Genomic DNA, 15000 nt, shown 5'->3' on the forward strand with positions numbered 1-15000 from the left:
ATGAGCAAAAGAGCATACAGCACCTGGTATTCCCAGGCGGTCTCCCATCCAAGTACTAACCAGGCCCGACCCTGCTTAGCTTCCGAGATCAGACGAGATCGGGCGTTGCCAGGCTGGTATGGCCGTACGAAATAAGTTGACAACCATAGGCTACTTATCCATATACAGATTTAGCAATTGACAATGCAAGGTAGTCTCTCTCTCTCTCTCGTGTCAAAATGAAAACAGCTTCCAGCCCCTTTCATGAAGGACTACTTGTGCATATTGCAAGATGTCAGTTTCTAAGTGAATGAGCAAAAGAGCATACAGCACCTGGTATTCCCAGGCGGTCTCCCATCCAAGTACTAACCAGGCCCGACCCTGCTTAGCTTCCGAGATCAGACGAGATCGGGCGTTGCCAGGCTGGTATGGCCGTACGAAATAAGTTGACAACCATAGGCTACTTATCCATATACAGATTTAGCAATTGACAATGCAAGGTGGTCTCTCTCTCTCTCTCTCTCGTGTCAAAATGAAAACAGCTTCCAGCCCCTTTCATGAAGGACTACTTGTGCATATTGCAAGATTTCAGTTTCTAAGTGAATGAGCAAAAGAGCATACAGCACCTGGTATTCCCAGGCGGTCTCCCATCCAAGTACTAACCAGGCCCGACCCTGCTTAGCTTCCGAGATCAGACGAGATCGGGCGTTGCCAGGCTGGTATGGCCGTACGAAATAAGTTGACAACCATAGGCTACTTATCCATATACAGATTTAGCAATTGACAATGCAAGGTAGTCTCTCTCTCTCTCTCTCTCTCTCTCTCTCTCTCGTGTCAAAATGAAAACAGCTTCCAGCCCCTTTCATGAAGGACTACTTGTGCATATTGCAAGATGTCAGTTTCTAAGTGAATGAGCAAAAGAGCATACAGCACCTGGTATTCCCAGGCGGTCTCCCATCCAAGTACTAACCAGGCCCGACCCTGCTTAGCTTCCGAGATCAGACGAGATCGGGCGTTGCCAGGCTGGTATGGCCGTACTAAATAAGTTGACAACCATAGGCTACTTATCCATATACAGATTTAGCAATTGACAATGCAAGGTAGTCTCTCTCTCTCTCTCTCTCTCTCTCTCTTTCTCTCGTGTCAAAATGAAAACAGCTTCCAGCCCCTTTCATGAAGGACTACTTGTGCATATTGCAAGATGTCAGTTTCTAAGTGAATGAGCAAAAGAGCATACAGCACCTGGTATTCCCAGGCGGTCTCCCATCCAAGTACTAACCAGGCCCGACCCTGCTTAGCTTCCGAGATCAGACGAGATCGGGCGTTGCCAGGCTGGTATGGCCGTACGAAATAAGTTGACAACCATAGGCTACTTATCCATATACAGATTTAGCAATTGACAATGCAAGGTGGTCTCTCTCTCTCTCTCTCGTGTCAAAATGAAAACAGCTTCCAGCCCCTTTCATGAAGGACTACTTGTGCATATTGCAAGATTTCAGTTTCTAAGTGAATGAGCAAAAGAGCATACAGCACCTGGTATTCCCAGGCGGTCTCCCATCCAAGTACTAACCAGGCCCGACCCTGCTCAGCTTCCGAGATCAGACGAGATCGGGCGTTGCCAGGCTGGTATGGCCGTACGAAATAAGTTGACAACCATAGGCTACTTATCCATATACAGATTTAGCAATTGACAATGCAAGGTAGTCTCTCTCTCTCTCTCTCTCTCTCTCTCTCTCTCTCTCTCTCGTGTCAAAATGAAAACAGCTTCCAGCCCCTTTCATGAAGGACTACTTGTGCATATTGCAAGATGTCAGTTTCTAAGTGAATGAGCAAAAGAGCATACAGCACCTGGTATTCCCAGGCGGTCTCCCATCCAAGTACTAACCAGGCCCGACCCTGCTTAGCTTACGAGATCAGACGTGATCGGGCGTTGCCAGGCTGGTATGGCCGTACGAAATAAGTTGACAACCATAGGCTACTTATCCATATACAGATTTAGCAATTGACAATGCAAGGTGGTCTCTCTCTCTCTCTCTCTCTCTCTCTCTCGTGTCAAAATGAAAACAGCTTCCAGCCCCTTTCATGAAGGACTACTTGTGCATATTGCAAGATGTCAGTTTCTAAGTGAATGAGCAAAAGAGCATACAGCACCTGGTATTCCCAGGCGGTCTCCCATCCAAGTACTAACCAGGCCCGACCCTGCTTAGCTTCCGAGATCAGACGTGATCGGGCGTTGCCAGGCTGGTATGGCCGTACGAAATAAGTTGACAACCATAGGCTACTTATCCATATACAGATTTAGCAATTGACAATGCAAGGTGGTCTCTCTCTCTCTCTCTCTCTCTCTCGTGTCAAAATGAAAACAGCTTCCAGCCCCTTTCATGAAGGACTACTTGTGCATATTGCAAGATGTCAGTTTCTAAGTGAATGAGCAAAAGAGCATACAGCACCTGGTATTCCCAGGCGGTCTCCCATCCAAGTACTAACCAGGCCCGACCCTGCTTAGCTTCCGAGATCAGACGAGATCGGGCGTTGCCAGGCTGGTATGGCCGTACGAAATAAGTTGACAACCATAGGCTACTTATCCATATACAGATTTAGCAATTGACAATGCAAGGTAGTCTCTCTCTCTCTCGTGTCAAAATGAAAACAGCTTCCAGCCCCTTTCATGAAGGACTACTTGTGCATATTGCAAGATGTCAGTTTCTAAGTGAATGAGCAAAAGAGCATACAGCACCTGGTATTCCCAGGCGGTCTCCCATCCAAGTACTAACCAGGCCCGACCCTGCTTAGCTTCCGAGATCAGACGAGATTGGGCGTTGCCAGGCTGGTATGGCCGTACGAAATAAGTTGACAACCATAGGCTACTTATCCATATACAGATTTAGCAATTGACAATGCAAGGTGGTCTCTCTCTCTCTCTCTCGTGTCAAAATGAAAACAGCTTCCAGCCCCTTTCATGAAGGACTACTTGTGCATATTGCAAGATGTCAGTTTCTAAGTGAATGAGCAAAAGAGCATACAGCACCTGGTATTCCCAGGCGGTCTCCCATCCAAGTACTAACCAGGCCCGACCCTGCTTAGCTTCCGAGATCAGACATGATCGGGCGTTGCCAGGCTGGTATGGCCGTACGAAATAAGTTGACAACCATAGGCTACTTATCCATATACAGATTTAGCAATTGACAATGCAAGGTGGTCTCTCTCTCTCTCTCTCTCTCTCTCTCTCTCGTGTCAAAATGAAAACAGCTTCCAGCCCCTTTCATGAAGGACTACTTGTGCATATTGCAAGATGTCAGTTTCTAAGTGAATGAGCAAAAGAGCATACAGCACCTGGTATTCCCAGGCGGTCTCCCATCCAAGTACTAACCAGGCCCGACCCTGCTTAGCTTCCGAGATCAGACGAGATCGGGCGTTGCCAGGCTGGTATGGCCGTACGAAATAAGTTGACAACCATAGGCTACTTATCCATATACAGATTTAGCAATTGACAATGCAAGGTAGTCTCTCTCTCTCTCTCTCGTGTCAAAATGAAAACAGCTTCCAGCCCCTTTCATGAAGGACTACTTGTGCATATTGCAAGATGTCAGTTTCTAAGTGAATGAGCAAAAGAGCATACAGCACCTGGTATTCCCAGGCGGTCTCCCATCCAAGTACTAACCAGGCCCGACCCTGCTTAGCTTCCGAGATCAGACGAGATCGGGCGTTGCCAGGCTGGTATGGCCGTACGAAATAAGTTGACAACCATAGGCTACTTATCCATATACAGATTTAGCAATTGACAATGCAAGGTGGTCTCTCTCTCTCTCGTGTCAAAATGAAAACAGCTTCCAGCCCCTTTCATGAAGGACTACTTGTGCATATTGCAAGATGTCAGTTTCTAAGTGAATGAGCAAAAGAGCATACAGCACCTGGTATTCCCAGGCGGTCTCCCATCCAAGTACTAACCAGGCCCGACCCTGCTTAGCTTCCGAGATCAGACGAGATCGGGCGTTGCCAGGCTGGTATGGCCGTACGAAATAAGTTGACAACCATAGGCTACTTATCCATATACAGATTTAGCAATTGACAATGCAAGGTAGTCTCTCTCTCTCTCTCTCTCTCTCTCTCTCGTGTCAAAATGAAAACAGCTTCCAGCCCCTTTCATGAAGGACTACTTGTGCATATTGCAAGATGTCAGTTTCTAAGTGAATGAGCAAAAGAGCATACAGCACCTGGTATTCCCAGGCGGTCTCCCATCCAAGTACTAACCAGGCCCGACCCTGCTTAGCTTCCGAGATCAGACGAGATCGGGCGTTGCCAGGCTGGTATGGCCGTACGAAATAAGTTGACAACCATAGGCTACTTATCCATATACAGATTTAGCAATTGACAATGCAAGGTGGTCTCTCTCTCTCTCTCTCGTGTCAAAATGAAAACAGCTTCCAGCCCCTTTCATGAAGGACTACTTGTGCATATTGCAAGATTTCAGTTTCTAAGTGAATGAGCAAAAGAGCATACAGCACCTGGTATTCCCAGGCGGTCTCCCATCCAAGTACTAACCAGGCCCGACCCTGCTCAGCTTCCGAGATCAGACGAGATCGGGCGTTGCCAGGCTGGTATGGCCGTACGAAATAAGTTGACAACCATAGGCTACTTATCCATATACAGATTTAGCAATTGACAATGCAAGGTAGTCTCTCTCTCTCTCTCTCTCTCTCTCTCTCTCGTGTCAAAATGAAAACAGCTTCCAGCCCCTTTCATGAAGGACTACTTGTGCATATTGCAAGATGTCAGTTTCTAAGTGAATGAGCAAAAGAGCATACAGCACCTGGTATTCCCAGGCGGTCTCCCATCCAAGTACTAACCAGGCCCGACCCTGCTTAGCTTACGAGATCAGACGTGATCGGGCGTTGCCAGGCTGGTATGGCCGTACGAAATAAGTTGACAACCATAGGCTACTTATCCATATACAGATTTAGCAATTGACAATGCAAGGTGGTCTCTCTCTCTCTCTCTCTCTCTCTCTCTCTCTCTCTCTCTCTCGTGTCAAAATGAAAACAGCTTCCAGCCCCTTTCATGAAGGACTACTTGTGCATATTGCAAGATGTCAGTTTCTAAGTGAATGAGCAAAAGAGCATACAGCACCTGGTATTCCCAGGCGGTCTCCCATCCAAGTACTAACCAGGCCCGACCCTGCTTAGCTTCCGAGATCAGACGTGATCGGGCGTTGCCAGGCTGGTATGGCCGTACGAAATAAGTTGACAACCATAGGCTACTTATCCATATACAGATTTAGCAATTGACAATGCAAGGTGGTCTCTCTCTCTCTCTCTCTCTCTCTCTCGTGTCAAAATGAAAACAGCTTCCAGCCCCTTTCATGAAGGACTACTTGTGCATATTGCAAGATGTCAGTTTCTAAGTGAATGAGCAAAAGAGCATACAGCACCTGGTATTCCCAGGCGGTCTCCCATCCAAGTACTAACCAGGCCCGACCCTGCTTAGCTTCCGAGATCAGACGAGATCGGGCGTTGCCAGGCTGGTATGGCCGTACGAAATAAGTTGACAACCATAGGCTACTTATCCATATACAGATTTAGCAATTGACAATGCAAGGTAGTCTCTCTCTCTCTCTCTCGTGTCAAAATGAAAACAGCTTCCAGCCCCTTTCATGAAGGACTACTTGTGCATATTGCAAGATTTCAGTTTCTAAGTGAATGAGCAAAAGAGCATACAGCACCTGGTATTCCCAGGCGGTCTCCCATCCAAGTACTAACCAGGCCCGACCCTGCTTAGCTTCCGAGATCAGACGAGATCGGGCGTTGCCAGGCTGGTATGGCCGTACGAAATAAGTTGACAACCATAGGCTACTTATCCATATACAGATTTAGCAATTGACAATGCAAGGTAGTCTCTCTCTCTCTCTCTCTCTCTCTCTCTCTCTCTCTCTCTCTCTCGTGTCAAAATGAAAACAGCTTCCAGCCCCTTTCATGAAGGACTACTTGTGCATATTGCAAGATGTCAGTTTCTAAGTGAATGAGCAAAAGAGCATACAGCACCTGGTATTCCCAGGCGGTCTCCCATCCAAGTACTAACCAGGCCCGACCCTGCTTAGCTTCCGAGATCAGACGTGATCTGGCGTTGCCAGGCTGGTATGGCCGTACGAAATAAGTTGACAACCATAGGCTACTTATCCATATACAGATTTAGCAATTGACAATGCAAGGTGGTCTCTCTCTCTCTCTCTCTCTCTCTCGTGTCAAAATGAAAACAGCTTCCAGCCCCTTTCATGAAGGACTACTTGTGCATATTGCAAGATGTCAGTTTCTAAGTGAATGAGCAAAAGAGCATACAGCACCTGGTATTCCCAGGCGGTCTCCCATCCAAGTACTAACCAGGCCCGACCCTGCTTAGCTTCCGAGATCAGACGAGATCGGGCGTTGCCAGGCTGGTATGGCCGTACGAAATAAGTTGACAACCATAGGCTACTTATCCATATACAGATTTAGCAATTGACAATGCAAGGTGGTCTCTCTCTCTCTCGTGTCAAAATGAAAACAGCTTCCAGCCCCTTTCATGAAGGACTACTTGTGCATATTGCAAGATGTCAGTTTCTAAGTGAATGAGCAAAAGAGCATACAGCACCTGGTATTCCCAGGCGGTCTCCCATCCAAGTACTAACCAGGCCCGACCCTGCTTAGCTTCCGAGATCAGACGAGATCGGGCGTTGCCAGGCTGGTATGGCCGTACGAAATAAGTTGACAACCATAGGCTACTTATCCATATACAGATTTAGCAATTGACAATGCAAGGTGGTCTCTCTCTCTCTCTCTCGTGTCAAAATGAAAACAGCTTCCAGCCCCTTTCATGAAGGACTACTTGTGCATATTGCAAGATTTCAGTTTCTAAGTGAATGAGCAAAAGAGCATACAGCACCTGGTATTCCCAGGCGGTCTCCCATCCAAGTACTAACCAGGCCCGACCCTGCTCAGCTTCCGAGATCAGACGAGATCGGGCGTTGCCAGGCTGGTATGGCCGTACGAAATAAGTTGACAACCATAGGCTACTTATCCATATAAAGATTTAGCAATTGACAATGCAAGGTAGTCTCTCTCTCTCTCTCTCTCTCTCTCTCTCTCTCGTGTCAAAATGAAAACAGCTTCCAGCCCCTTTCATGAAGGACTACTTGTGCATATTGCAAGATGTCAGTTTCTAAGTGAATGAGCAAAAGAGCATACAGCACCTGGTATTCCCAGGCGGTCTCCCATCCAAGTACTAACCAGGCCCGACCCTGCTTAGCTTACGAGATCAGACGTGATCGGGCGTTGCCAGGCTGGTATGGCCGTACGAAATAAGTTGACAACCATAGGCTACTTATCCATATACAGATTTAGCAATTGACAATGCAAGGTGGTCTCTCTCTCTCTCTCTCTCTCTCTCTCTCTCTCTCTCTCTCGTGTCAAAATGAAAACAGCTTCCAGCCCCTTTCATGAAGGACTACTTGTGCATATTGCAAGATGTCAGTTTCTAAGTGAATGAGCAAAAGAGCATACAGCACCTGGTATTCCCAGGCGGTCTCCCATCCAAGTACTAACCAGGCCCGACCCTGCTTAGCTTCCGAGATCAGACGTGATCGGGCGTTGCCAGGCTGGTATGGCCGTACGAAATAAGTTGACAACCATAGGCTACTTATCCATATACAGATTTAGCAATTGACAATGCAAGGTGGTCTCTCTCTCTCTCTCTCTCTCTCTCTCGTGTCAAAATGAAAACAGCTTCCAGCCCCTTTCATGAAGGACTACTTGTGCATATTGCAAGATGTCAGTTTCTAAGTGAATGAGCAAAAGAGCATACAGCACCTGGTATTCCCAGGCGGTCTCCCATCCAAGTACTAACCAGGCCCGACCCTGCTTAGCTTCCGAGATCAGACGAGATCGGGCGTTGCCAGGCTGGTATGGCCGTACGAAATAAGTTGACAACCATAGGCTACTTATCCATATACAGATTTAGCAATTGACAATGCAAGGTAGTCTCTCTCTCTCTCGTGTCAAAATGAAAACAGCTTCCAGCCCCTTTCATGAAGGACTACTTGTGCATATTGCAAGATGTCAGTTTCTAAGTGAATGAGCAAAAGAGCATACAGCACCTGGTATTCCCAGGCGGTCTCCCATCCAAGTACTAACCAGGCCCGACCCTGCTTAGCTTCCGAGATCAGACGTGATCGGGCGTTGCCAGGCTGGTATGGCCGTACGAAATAAGTTGACAACCATAGGCTACTTATCCATATACAGATTTAGCAATTGACAATGCAAGGTGGTCTCTCTCTCTCTCTCTCGTGTCAAAATGAAAACAGCTTCCAGCCCCTTTCATGAAGGACTACTTGTGCATATTGCAAGATTTCAGTTTCTAAGTGAATGAGCAAAAGAGCATACAGCACCTGGTATTCCCAGGCGGTCTCCCATCCAAGTACTAACCAGGCCCGACCCTGCTTAGCTTCCGAGATCAGACGAGATCGGGCGTTGCCAGGCTGGTATGGCCGTACTAAATAAGTTGACAACCATAGGCTACTTATCCATATACAGATTTAGCAATTGACAATGCAAGGTAGTCTCTCTCTCTCTCTCTCTCTCTCTCTCTCGTGTCAAAATGAAAACAGCTTCCAGCCCCTTTCATGAAGGACTACTTGTGCATATTGCAAGATGTCAGTTTCTAAGTGAATGAGCAAAAGAGCATACAGCACCTGGTATTCCCAGGCGGTCTCCCATCCAAGTACTAACCAGGCCCGACCCTGCTTAGCTTCCGAGATCAGACGTGATCGGGCGTTGCCAGGCTGGTATGGCCGTACGAAATAAGTTGACAACCATAGGCTACTTATCCATATACAGATTTAGCAATTGACAATGCAAGGTGGTCTCTCTCTCTCTCTCTCTCTCTCTCGTGTCAAAATGAAAACAGCTTCCAGCCCCTTTCATGAAGGACTACTTGTGCATATTGCAAGATGTCAGTTTCTAAGTGAATGAGCAAAAGAGCATACAGCACCTGGTATTCCCAGGCGGTCTCCCATCCAAGTACTAACCAGGCCCGACCCTGCTTAGCTTCCGAGATCAGACGTGATCGGGCGTTGCCAGGCTGGTATGGCCGTACGAAATAAGTTGACAACCATAGGCTACTTATCCATATACAGATTTAGCAATTGACAATGCAAGGTGGTCTCTCTCTCTCTCTCTCTCTCTCTCTCTCTCGTGTCAAAATGAAAACAGCTTCCAGCCCCTTTCATGAAGGACTACTTGTGCATATTGCAAGATGTCAGTTTCTAAGTGAATGAGCAAAAGAGCATACAGCACCTGGTATTCCCAGGCGGTCTCCCATCCAAGTACTAACCAGGCCCGACCCTGCTTAGCTTCCGAGATCAGACGAGATCGGGCGTTGCCAGGCTGGTATGGCCGTACGAAATAAGTTGACAACCATAGGCTACTTATCCATATACAGATTTAGCAATTGACAATGCAAGGTAGTCTCTCTCTCTCTCTCTCTCTCTCGTGTCAAAATGAAAACAGCTTCCAGCCCCTTTCATGAAGGACTACTTGTGCATATTGCAAGATTTCAGTTTCTAAGTGAATGAGCAAAAGAGCATACAGCACCTGGTATTCCCAGGCGGTCTCCCATCCAAGTACTAACCAGGCCCGACCCTGCTTAGCTTCCGAGATCAGACGAGATCGGGCGTTGCCAGGCTGGTATGGCCGTACGAAATAAGTTGACAACCACAGGCTACTTATCCATATACAGATTTAGCAATTGACAATGCAAGGTAGTCTCTCTCTCTCTCTCTCTCTCTCTCTCTCTCTCTCTCGTGTCAAAATGAAAACAGCTTCCAGCCCCTTTCATGAAGGACTACTTGTGCATATTGCAAGATGTCAGTTTCTAAGTGAATGAGCAAAAGAGCATACAGCACCTGGTATTCCCAGGCGGTCTCCCATCCAAGTACTAACCAGGCCCGACCCTGCTTAGCTTCCGAGATCAGACGTGATCGGGCGTTGCCAGGCTGGTATGGCCGTACGAAATAAGTTGACAACCATAGGCTACTTATCCATATACAGATTTAGCAATTGACAATGCAAGGTGGTCTCTCTCTCTCTCTCTCTCGTGTCAAAATGAAAACAGCTTCCAGCCCCTTTCATGAAGGACTACTTGTGCATATTGCAAGATGTCAGTTTCTAAGTGAATGAGCAAAAGAGCATACAGCACCTGGTATTCCCAGGCGGTCTCCCATCCAAGTACTAACCAGGCCCGACCCTGCTTAGCTTCCGAGATCAGACGTGATCGGGCGTTGCCAGGCTGGTATGGCCGTACGAAATAAGTTGACAACCATAGGCTACTTATCCATATACAGATTTAGCAATTGACAATGCAAGGTGGTCTCTCTCTCTCTCTCTCTCTCTCGTGTCAAAATGAAAACAGCTTCCAGCCCCTTTCATGAAGGAATACTTGTGCATATTGCAAGATGTCAGTTTCTAAGTGAATGAGCAAAAGAGCATACAGCACCTGGTATTCCCAGGCGGTCTCCCATCCAAGTACCAACCAGGCCCGACCCTGCTTAGCTTCCGAGATCAGACGAGATCGGGCGTTGCCAGGCTGGTATGGCCGTACGAAATAAGTTGACAACCATAGGCTACTTATCGATATACAGATTTAGCAATTGACAATGCAAGGTAGTCTCTCTCTCTCTCTCTCTCTCGTGTCAAAATGAAAACAGCTTCCAGCCCCTTTCATGAAGGACTACTTGTGCATATTGCAAGATGTCAGTTTCTAAGTGAATGAGCAAAAGAGCATACAGCACCTGGTATTCCCAGGCGGTCTCCCATCCAAGTACTAACCAGGCCCGACCCTGCTTAGCTTCCGAGATCAGACGAGATCGGGCGTTGCCAGGCTGGTATGGCCGTACGAAATAAGTTGACAACCATAGGCTACTTATCCATATACAGATTTAGCGATTGACAATGCAAGGTGGTCTCTCTCTCTCTCTCTCTCTCGTGTCAAAATGAAAACAGCTTCCAGCCCCTTTCATGAAGGACTACTTGTGCATATTGCAAGATTTAAGTTTCTAAGTGAATGAGCAAAAGAGCATACAGCACCTGGTATTCCCAGGCGGTCTCCCATCCAAGTACTAACCAGGCCCGACCCTGCTTAGCTTCCGAGATCAGACGAGATCGGGCGTTGCCAGGCTGGTATGGCCGTACGAAATAAGTTGACAACCATAGGCTACTTATCCATATACAGATTTAGCAATTGACAATGCAAGGTAGTCTCTCTCTCTCTCTCTCTCTCTCTCTCGTGTCAAAATGAAAACAGCTTCCAGCCCCTTTCATGAAGGACTACTTGTGCATATTGCAAGATGTCAGTTTCTAAGTGAATGAGCAAAAGAGCATACAGCACCTGGTATTCCCAGGCGGTCTCCCATCCAAGTACTAACCAGGCCCGACCCTGCTTAGCTTCCGAGATCAGACGAGATCGGGCGTTGCCAGGCTGGTATGGCCGTACGAAATAAGTTGACAACCATAGGCTACTTATCCATATACAGATTTAGCGATTGACAATGCAAGGTGGTCTCTCTCTCTCTCTCTCTCGTGTCAAAATGAAAACAGCTTCCAGCCCCTTTCATGAAGGACTACTTGTGCATATTGCAAGATGTCAGTTTCTAAGTGAATGAGCAAAAGAGCATACAGCACCTGGTATTCCGAGGCGGTCTCCCATCCAAGTACTAACCAGGCCCGACCCTGCTTAGCTTCCGAGATCAGACGAGATCGGGCGTTGCCAGGCTGGTATGGCCGTACGAAATAAGTTGACAACCATAGGCTACTTATCCATATACAGATTTAGCAATTGACAATGCAAGGTAGTCTCTCTCTCTCTCTCTCTCTCTCTCTCTCTCGTGTCAAAATGAAAACAGCTTCCAGCCCCTTTCATGAAGGACTACTTGTGCATATTGCAAGATGTCAGTTTCTAAGTGAATGAGCAAAAGAGCATACAGCACCTGGTATTCCCAGGCGGTCTCCCATCCAAGTACTAACCAGGCCCGACCCTGCTTAGCTTCCGAGATCAGACGTGATCGGGCGTTGCCAGGCTGGTATGGCCGTACGAAATAAGTTGACAACCATAGGCTACTTATCCATATACAGATTTAGCAATTGACAATGCAAGGTGGTCTCTCTCTCTCTCTCTCTCGTGTCAAAATGAAAACAGCTTCCAGCCCCTTTCATGAAGGACTACTTGTGCATATTGCAAGATGTTAGTTTCTAAGTGAATGAGCAAAAGAGCATACAGCACCTGGTATTCCCAGGCGGTCTCCCATCCAAGTACTAACCAGGCCCGACCCTGCTTAGCTTCCGAGATCAGACGAGATCGGGCGTTGCCAGGCTGGTATGGCCGTACGAAATAAGTTGACAACCATAGGCTACTTATCCATATACAGATTTAGCAATTGACAATGCAAGGTAGTCTCTCTCTCTCTCTCTCTCTCTCTCTCTCGTGTCAAAATGAAAACAGCTTCCAGCCCCTTTCATGAAGGACTACTTGTGCATATTGCAAGATGTCAGTTTCTAAGTGAATGAGCAAAAGAGCATACAGCACCTGGTATTCCCAGGCGGTCTCCCATCCAAGTACTAACCAGGCCCGACCCTGCTTAGCTTCCGAGATCAGACGTGATCGGGCGTTGCCAGGCTGGTATGGCCGTACGAAATAAGTTGACAACCATAGGCTACTTATCCATATACAGATTTAGCAATTGACAATGCAAGGTGGTCTCTCTCTCTCTCTCTCTCTCTCTCGTGTCAAAATGAAAACAGCTTCCAGCCCCTTTCATGAAGGACTACTTGTGCATATTGCAAGATGTCAGTTTCTAAGTGAATGAGCAAAAGAGCATACAGCACCTGGTATTCCCAGGCGGTCTCCCATCCAAGTACTAACCAGGCCCGACCCTGCTTAGCTTCCGAGATCAGACGTGATCGGGCGTTGCCAGGCTGGTATGGCCGTACGAAATAAGTTGACAACCATAGGCTACTTATCCATATACAGATTTAGCAATTGACAATGCAAGGTGGTCTCTCTCTCTCTCTCTCTCTCTCTCTCTCTCGTGTCAAAATGAAAACAGCTTCCAGCCCCTTTCATGAAGGACTACTTGTGCATATTGCAAGATGTCAGTTTCTAAGTGAATGAGCAAAAGAGCATACAGCACCTGGTATTCCCAGGCGGTCTCCCATCCAAGTACTAACCAGGCCCGACCCTGCTTAGCTTCCGAGATCAGACGAGATCGGGCGTTGCCAGGCTGGTATGGCCGTACGAAATAAGTTGACAACCATAGGCTACTTATCCATATACAGATTTAGCAATTGACAATGCAAGGTAGTCTCTCTCTCTCTCTCTCTCTCTCGTGTCAAAATGAAAACAGCTTCCAGCCCCTTTCATGAAGGACTACTTGTGCATATTGCAAGATTTCAGTTTCTAAGTGAATGAGCAAAAGAGCATACAGCACCTGGTATTCCCAGGCGGTCTCCCATCCAAGTACTAACCAGGCCCGACCCTGCTTAGCTTCCGAGATCAGACGAGATCGGGCGTTGCCAGGCTGGTATGGCCGTACGAAATAAGTTGACAACCATAGGCTACTTATCCATATACAGATTTAGCGATTGACAATGCAAGGTGGTCTCTCTCTCTCTCTCTCTCGTGTCAAAATGAAAACAGCTTCCAGCCCCTTTCATGAAGGACTACTTGTGCATATTGCAAGATTTCAGTTTCTAAGTGAATGAGCAAAAGAGCATACAGCACCTGGTATTCCCAGGCGGTCTCCCATCCAAGTACTAACCAGGCCCGACCCTGCTTAGCTTCCGAGATCAGACGAGATCGGGCGTTGCCAGGCTGGTATGGCCGTACGAAATAAGTTGACAACCATAGGCTACTTATCCATATACAGATTTAGCAATTGACAATGCAAGGTAGTCTCTCTCTCTCTCTCTCTCTCTCGTGTCAAAATGAAAACAGCTTCCAGCCCCTTTCATGAAGGACTACTTGTGCATATTGCAAGATGTCAGTTTCTAAGTGAATGAGCAAAAGAGCATACAGCACCTGGTATTCCCAGGCGGTCTCCCATCCAAGTACTAACCAGGCCCGACCCTGCTTAGCTTCCGAGATCAGACGAGATCGGGCGTTGCCAGGCTGGTATGGCCGTACGAAATAAGTTGACAACCATAGGCTACTTATCCATATACAGATTTAGCAATTGACAATGCAAGGTAGTCTCTCTCTCTCTCTCTCTCTCTCTCTCGTGTCAAAATGAAAACAGCTTCCAGCCCCTTTCATGAAGGACTACTTGTGCATATTGCAAGATGTCAGTTTCTAAGTGAATGAGCAAAAGAGCATACAGCACCTGGTATTCCCAGGCGGTCTCCCATCCAAGTACTAACCAGGCCCGACCCTGCTTAGCTTCCGAGATCAGACGAGATCGGGCGTTGCCAGGCTGGTATGGCCGTACAAAATAAGTTGACAACCATAGGCTACTTATCCATATACAGATTTAGCAATTGACAATGCAAGGTAGTCTCTCTCTCTCTCTCTCTCTCTCTCTCTCTCTCGTGTCAAAATGAAAACAGCTTCCAGCCCCTTTCATGAAGGACTACTTGTGCATATTGCAAGATGTCAGTTTCTAAGTGAATGAGCAAAAGAGCATACAGCACCTAGTATTCCCAGGCGGTCTCCCATCCAAGTACTAACCAGGCCCGACCCTGCTTAGCTTCCGAGATCAGACGAGATCGGGCGTGGCCAGGCTGGTATGGCCGTACGAAATAAGTTGACAACCATAGGCTACTTATCCATATACAGATTTAGCAATTGACAATGCAAGGTAGTCTCTCTCTCTCTCTCTCTCTCTCTCTCTCTCGTGTCAAAATGAAAACAGCTTCCAGCCCCTTTCATGAAGGACTACTTGTGCATATTGCAAGATTTCAGTTTCTAAGTGAATGAGCAAAAGAGCATACAGCACCTGGTATTCCC

The 15000-nt window shown here is 47.2% G+C and overlaps 44 non-coding genes and 7 pseudogenes across 44 annotated transcripts; all 51 read right to left on the minus strand.

Moving 5' to 3' along the window:
- Positions 1–11: 11 nt before the first annotated feature.
- LOC146228844 (5S ribosomal RNA) lies at positions 12–130 on the minus strand. The gene has a single exon (XR_014742829.1). It is a non-coding gene; the product is annotated as a 5S ribosomal RNA (ribosomal RNA).
- A 170-nt stretch (positions 131–300) lies between these two features.
- Positions 301–419, minus strand: LOC146228845 (5S ribosomal RNA). Its single transcript, XR_014742830.1, has one exon. It is a non-coding gene; the product is annotated as a 5S ribosomal RNA (ribosomal RNA).
- A 174-nt stretch (positions 420–593) lies between these two features.
- Positions 594–712, minus strand: LOC146228846 (5S ribosomal RNA). The gene has a single exon (XR_014742831.1). It is a non-coding gene; the product is annotated as a 5S ribosomal RNA (ribosomal RNA).
- A 188-nt stretch (positions 713–900) lies between these two features.
- LOC146228847 (5S ribosomal RNA) lies at positions 901–1019 on the minus strand. Its single transcript, XR_014745917.1, has one exon. It is a non-coding gene; the product is annotated as a 5S ribosomal RNA (ribosomal RNA).
- Positions 1020–1209: 190 nt separating this feature from the next.
- LOC146228848 (5S ribosomal RNA) lies at positions 1210–1328 on the minus strand. The gene has a single exon (XR_014742832.1). It is a non-coding gene; the product is annotated as a 5S ribosomal RNA (ribosomal RNA).
- A 172-nt stretch (positions 1329–1500) lies between these two features.
- Positions 1501–1619, minus strand: LOC146228849 (5S ribosomal RNA). The gene has a single exon (XR_014746371.1). It is a non-coding gene; the product is annotated as a 5S ribosomal RNA (ribosomal RNA).
- Positions 1620–1815: 196 nt separating this feature from the next.
- On the minus strand, positions 1816–1934 carry LOC146228850 (5S ribosomal RNA; annotated as a pseudogene).
- A 184-nt stretch (positions 1935–2118) lies between these two features.
- LOC146228851 (5S ribosomal RNA) lies at positions 2119–2237 on the minus strand. The gene has a single exon (XR_014744873.1). It is a non-coding gene; the product is annotated as a 5S ribosomal RNA (ribosomal RNA).
- A 180-nt stretch (positions 2238–2417) lies between these two features.
- On the minus strand, positions 2418–2536 carry LOC146228852 (5S ribosomal RNA). Its single transcript, XR_014742834.1, has one exon. It is a non-coding gene; the product is annotated as a 5S ribosomal RNA (ribosomal RNA).
- Positions 2537–2704: 168 nt separating this feature from the next.
- On the minus strand, positions 2705–2823 carry LOC146228853 (5S ribosomal RNA; annotated as a pseudogene).
- Positions 2824–2995: 172 nt separating this feature from the next.
- Positions 2996–3114, minus strand: LOC146228854 (5S ribosomal RNA; annotated as a pseudogene).
- A 186-nt stretch (positions 3115–3300) lies between these two features.
- Positions 3301–3419, minus strand: LOC146228855 (5S ribosomal RNA). Its single transcript, XR_014742835.1, has one exon. It is a non-coding gene; the product is annotated as a 5S ribosomal RNA (ribosomal RNA).
- A 172-nt stretch (positions 3420–3591) lies between these two features.
- Positions 3592–3710, minus strand: LOC146228856 (5S ribosomal RNA). The gene has a single exon (XR_014742836.1). It is a non-coding gene; the product is annotated as a 5S ribosomal RNA (ribosomal RNA).
- A 168-nt stretch (positions 3711–3878) lies between these two features.
- On the minus strand, positions 3879–3997 carry LOC146228857 (5S ribosomal RNA). Its single transcript, XR_014742837.1, has one exon. It is a non-coding gene; the product is annotated as a 5S ribosomal RNA (ribosomal RNA).
- A 184-nt stretch (positions 3998–4181) lies between these two features.
- On the minus strand, positions 4182–4300 carry LOC146228858 (5S ribosomal RNA). Its single transcript, XR_014742838.1, has one exon. It is a non-coding gene; the product is annotated as a 5S ribosomal RNA (ribosomal RNA).
- Positions 4301–4472: 172 nt separating this feature from the next.
- LOC146228859 (5S ribosomal RNA) lies at positions 4473–4591 on the minus strand. Its single transcript, XR_014746372.1, has one exon. It is a non-coding gene; the product is annotated as a 5S ribosomal RNA (ribosomal RNA).
- A 186-nt stretch (positions 4592–4777) lies between these two features.
- LOC146228860 (5S ribosomal RNA) lies at positions 4778–4896 on the minus strand (annotated as a pseudogene).
- Positions 4897–5094: 198 nt separating this feature from the next.
- On the minus strand, positions 5095–5213 carry LOC146228861 (5S ribosomal RNA). The gene has a single exon (XR_014744874.1). It is a non-coding gene; the product is annotated as a 5S ribosomal RNA (ribosomal RNA).
- A 182-nt stretch (positions 5214–5395) lies between these two features.
- On the minus strand, positions 5396–5514 carry LOC146228862 (5S ribosomal RNA). The gene has a single exon (XR_014742839.1). It is a non-coding gene; the product is annotated as a 5S ribosomal RNA (ribosomal RNA).
- A 172-nt stretch (positions 5515–5686) lies between these two features.
- Positions 5687–5805, minus strand: LOC146228863 (5S ribosomal RNA). Its single transcript, XR_014742840.1, has one exon. It is a non-coding gene; the product is annotated as a 5S ribosomal RNA (ribosomal RNA).
- A 200-nt stretch (positions 5806–6005) lies between these two features.
- Positions 6006–6124, minus strand: LOC146228864 (5S ribosomal RNA; annotated as a pseudogene).
- Positions 6125–6304: 180 nt separating this feature from the next.
- Positions 6305–6423, minus strand: LOC146228865 (5S ribosomal RNA). The gene has a single exon (XR_014742841.1). It is a non-coding gene; the product is annotated as a 5S ribosomal RNA (ribosomal RNA).
- A 168-nt stretch (positions 6424–6591) lies between these two features.
- On the minus strand, positions 6592–6710 carry LOC146228866 (5S ribosomal RNA). The gene has a single exon (XR_014742842.1). It is a non-coding gene; the product is annotated as a 5S ribosomal RNA (ribosomal RNA).
- A 172-nt stretch (positions 6711–6882) lies between these two features.
- Positions 6883–7001, minus strand: LOC146228867 (5S ribosomal RNA). The gene has a single exon (XR_014746373.1). It is a non-coding gene; the product is annotated as a 5S ribosomal RNA (ribosomal RNA).
- Positions 7002–7189: 188 nt separating this feature from the next.
- Positions 7190–7308, minus strand: LOC146228868 (5S ribosomal RNA; annotated as a pseudogene).
- A 196-nt stretch (positions 7309–7504) lies between these two features.
- On the minus strand, positions 7505–7623 carry LOC146228869 (5S ribosomal RNA). The gene has a single exon (XR_014744875.1). It is a non-coding gene; the product is annotated as a 5S ribosomal RNA (ribosomal RNA).
- A 182-nt stretch (positions 7624–7805) lies between these two features.
- On the minus strand, positions 7806–7924 carry LOC146228870 (5S ribosomal RNA). Its single transcript, XR_014742843.1, has one exon. It is a non-coding gene; the product is annotated as a 5S ribosomal RNA (ribosomal RNA).
- A 168-nt stretch (positions 7925–8092) lies between these two features.
- Positions 8093–8211, minus strand: LOC146228871 (5S ribosomal RNA). The gene has a single exon (XR_014744876.1). It is a non-coding gene; the product is annotated as a 5S ribosomal RNA (ribosomal RNA).
- A 172-nt stretch (positions 8212–8383) lies between these two features.
- On the minus strand, positions 8384–8502 carry LOC146228872 (5S ribosomal RNA). The gene has a single exon (XR_014745918.1). It is a non-coding gene; the product is annotated as a 5S ribosomal RNA (ribosomal RNA).
- Positions 8503–8686: 184 nt separating this feature from the next.
- Positions 8687–8805, minus strand: LOC146228873 (5S ribosomal RNA). Its single transcript, XR_014744877.1, has one exon. It is a non-coding gene; the product is annotated as a 5S ribosomal RNA (ribosomal RNA).
- A 180-nt stretch (positions 8806–8985) lies between these two features.
- Positions 8986–9104, minus strand: LOC146228874 (5S ribosomal RNA). Its single transcript, XR_014744879.1, has one exon. It is a non-coding gene; the product is annotated as a 5S ribosomal RNA (ribosomal RNA).
- A 186-nt stretch (positions 9105–9290) lies between these two features.
- LOC146228875 (5S ribosomal RNA) lies at positions 9291–9409 on the minus strand. Its single transcript, XR_014742845.1, has one exon. It is a non-coding gene; the product is annotated as a 5S ribosomal RNA (ribosomal RNA).
- Positions 9410–9587: 178 nt separating this feature from the next.
- On the minus strand, positions 9588–9706 carry LOC146228876 (5S ribosomal RNA). The gene has a single exon (XR_014742846.1). It is a non-coding gene; the product is annotated as a 5S ribosomal RNA (ribosomal RNA).
- Positions 9707–9898: 192 nt separating this feature from the next.
- LOC146228877 (5S ribosomal RNA) lies at positions 9899–10017 on the minus strand. Its single transcript, XR_014744880.1, has one exon. It is a non-coding gene; the product is annotated as a 5S ribosomal RNA (ribosomal RNA).
- A 174-nt stretch (positions 10018–10191) lies between these two features.
- Positions 10192–10310, minus strand: LOC146228878 (5S ribosomal RNA). Its single transcript, XR_014744881.1, has one exon. It is a non-coding gene; the product is annotated as a 5S ribosomal RNA (ribosomal RNA).
- A 178-nt stretch (positions 10311–10488) lies between these two features.
- On the minus strand, positions 10489–10607 carry LOC146228879 (5S ribosomal RNA). The gene has a single exon (XR_014745792.1). It is a non-coding gene; the product is annotated as a 5S ribosomal RNA (ribosomal RNA).
- A 176-nt stretch (positions 10608–10783) lies between these two features.
- LOC146228880 (5S ribosomal RNA) lies at positions 10784–10902 on the minus strand. The gene has a single exon (XR_014742847.1). It is a non-coding gene; the product is annotated as a 5S ribosomal RNA (ribosomal RNA).
- Positions 10903–11078: 176 nt separating this feature from the next.
- On the minus strand, positions 11079–11197 carry LOC146228881 (5S ribosomal RNA). Its single transcript, XR_014742848.1, has one exon. It is a non-coding gene; the product is annotated as a 5S ribosomal RNA (ribosomal RNA).
- A 182-nt stretch (positions 11198–11379) lies between these two features.
- On the minus strand, positions 11380–11498 carry LOC146228882 (5S ribosomal RNA). The gene has a single exon (XR_014742849.1). It is a non-coding gene; the product is annotated as a 5S ribosomal RNA (ribosomal RNA).
- Positions 11499–11672: 174 nt separating this feature from the next.
- Positions 11673–11791, minus strand: LOC146228883 (5S ribosomal RNA). The gene has a single exon (XR_014746078.1). It is a non-coding gene; the product is annotated as a 5S ribosomal RNA (ribosomal RNA).
- Positions 11792–11977: 186 nt separating this feature from the next.
- On the minus strand, positions 11978–12096 carry LOC146228884 (5S ribosomal RNA). Its single transcript, XR_014744882.1, has one exon. It is a non-coding gene; the product is annotated as a 5S ribosomal RNA (ribosomal RNA).
- A 174-nt stretch (positions 12097–12270) lies between these two features.
- Positions 12271–12389, minus strand: LOC146228885 (5S ribosomal RNA). Its single transcript, XR_014742850.1, has one exon. It is a non-coding gene; the product is annotated as a 5S ribosomal RNA (ribosomal RNA).
- A 184-nt stretch (positions 12390–12573) lies between these two features.
- LOC146228886 (5S ribosomal RNA) lies at positions 12574–12692 on the minus strand. The gene has a single exon (XR_014744884.1). It is a non-coding gene; the product is annotated as a 5S ribosomal RNA (ribosomal RNA).
- A 180-nt stretch (positions 12693–12872) lies between these two features.
- Positions 12873–12991, minus strand: LOC146228887 (5S ribosomal RNA). The gene has a single exon (XR_014744885.1). It is a non-coding gene; the product is annotated as a 5S ribosomal RNA (ribosomal RNA).
- Positions 12992–13177: 186 nt separating this feature from the next.
- LOC146228888 (5S ribosomal RNA) lies at positions 13178–13296 on the minus strand. Its single transcript, XR_014742851.1, has one exon. It is a non-coding gene; the product is annotated as a 5S ribosomal RNA (ribosomal RNA).
- Positions 13297–13474: 178 nt separating this feature from the next.
- Positions 13475–13593, minus strand: LOC146228889 (5S ribosomal RNA). The gene has a single exon (XR_014742852.1). It is a non-coding gene; the product is annotated as a 5S ribosomal RNA (ribosomal RNA).
- Positions 13594–13767: 174 nt separating this feature from the next.
- Positions 13768–13886, minus strand: LOC146228890 (5S ribosomal RNA). Its single transcript, XR_014742853.1, has one exon. It is a non-coding gene; the product is annotated as a 5S ribosomal RNA (ribosomal RNA).
- Positions 13887–14064: 178 nt separating this feature from the next.
- LOC146228891 (5S ribosomal RNA) lies at positions 14065–14183 on the minus strand. The gene has a single exon (XR_014742854.1). It is a non-coding gene; the product is annotated as a 5S ribosomal RNA (ribosomal RNA).
- Positions 14184–14365: 182 nt separating this feature from the next.
- On the minus strand, positions 14366–14484 carry LOC146228892 (5S ribosomal RNA). Its single transcript, XR_014745288.1, has one exon. It is a non-coding gene; the product is annotated as a 5S ribosomal RNA (ribosomal RNA).
- Positions 14485–14672: 188 nt separating this feature from the next.
- LOC146228893 (5S ribosomal RNA) lies at positions 14673–14791 on the minus strand. Its single transcript, XR_014746062.1, has one exon. It is a non-coding gene; the product is annotated as a 5S ribosomal RNA (ribosomal RNA).
- Positions 14792–14977: 186 nt separating this feature from the next.
- LOC146228894 (5S ribosomal RNA) overlaps positions 14978–15000 on the minus strand; it is a 109-nt pseudogene continuing 86 nt past the window's right edge.

This window comes from Hypomesus nipponensis, chromosome 24 (assembly GCF_054491055.1).
Source record: "Hypomesus nipponensis isolate SF chromosome 24, ASM5449105v1, whole genome shotgun sequence".
NCBI classification, from domain to species: Eukaryota; Metazoa; Chordata; class Actinopteri; order Osmeriformes; family Osmeridae; genus Hypomesus; species Hypomesus nipponensis.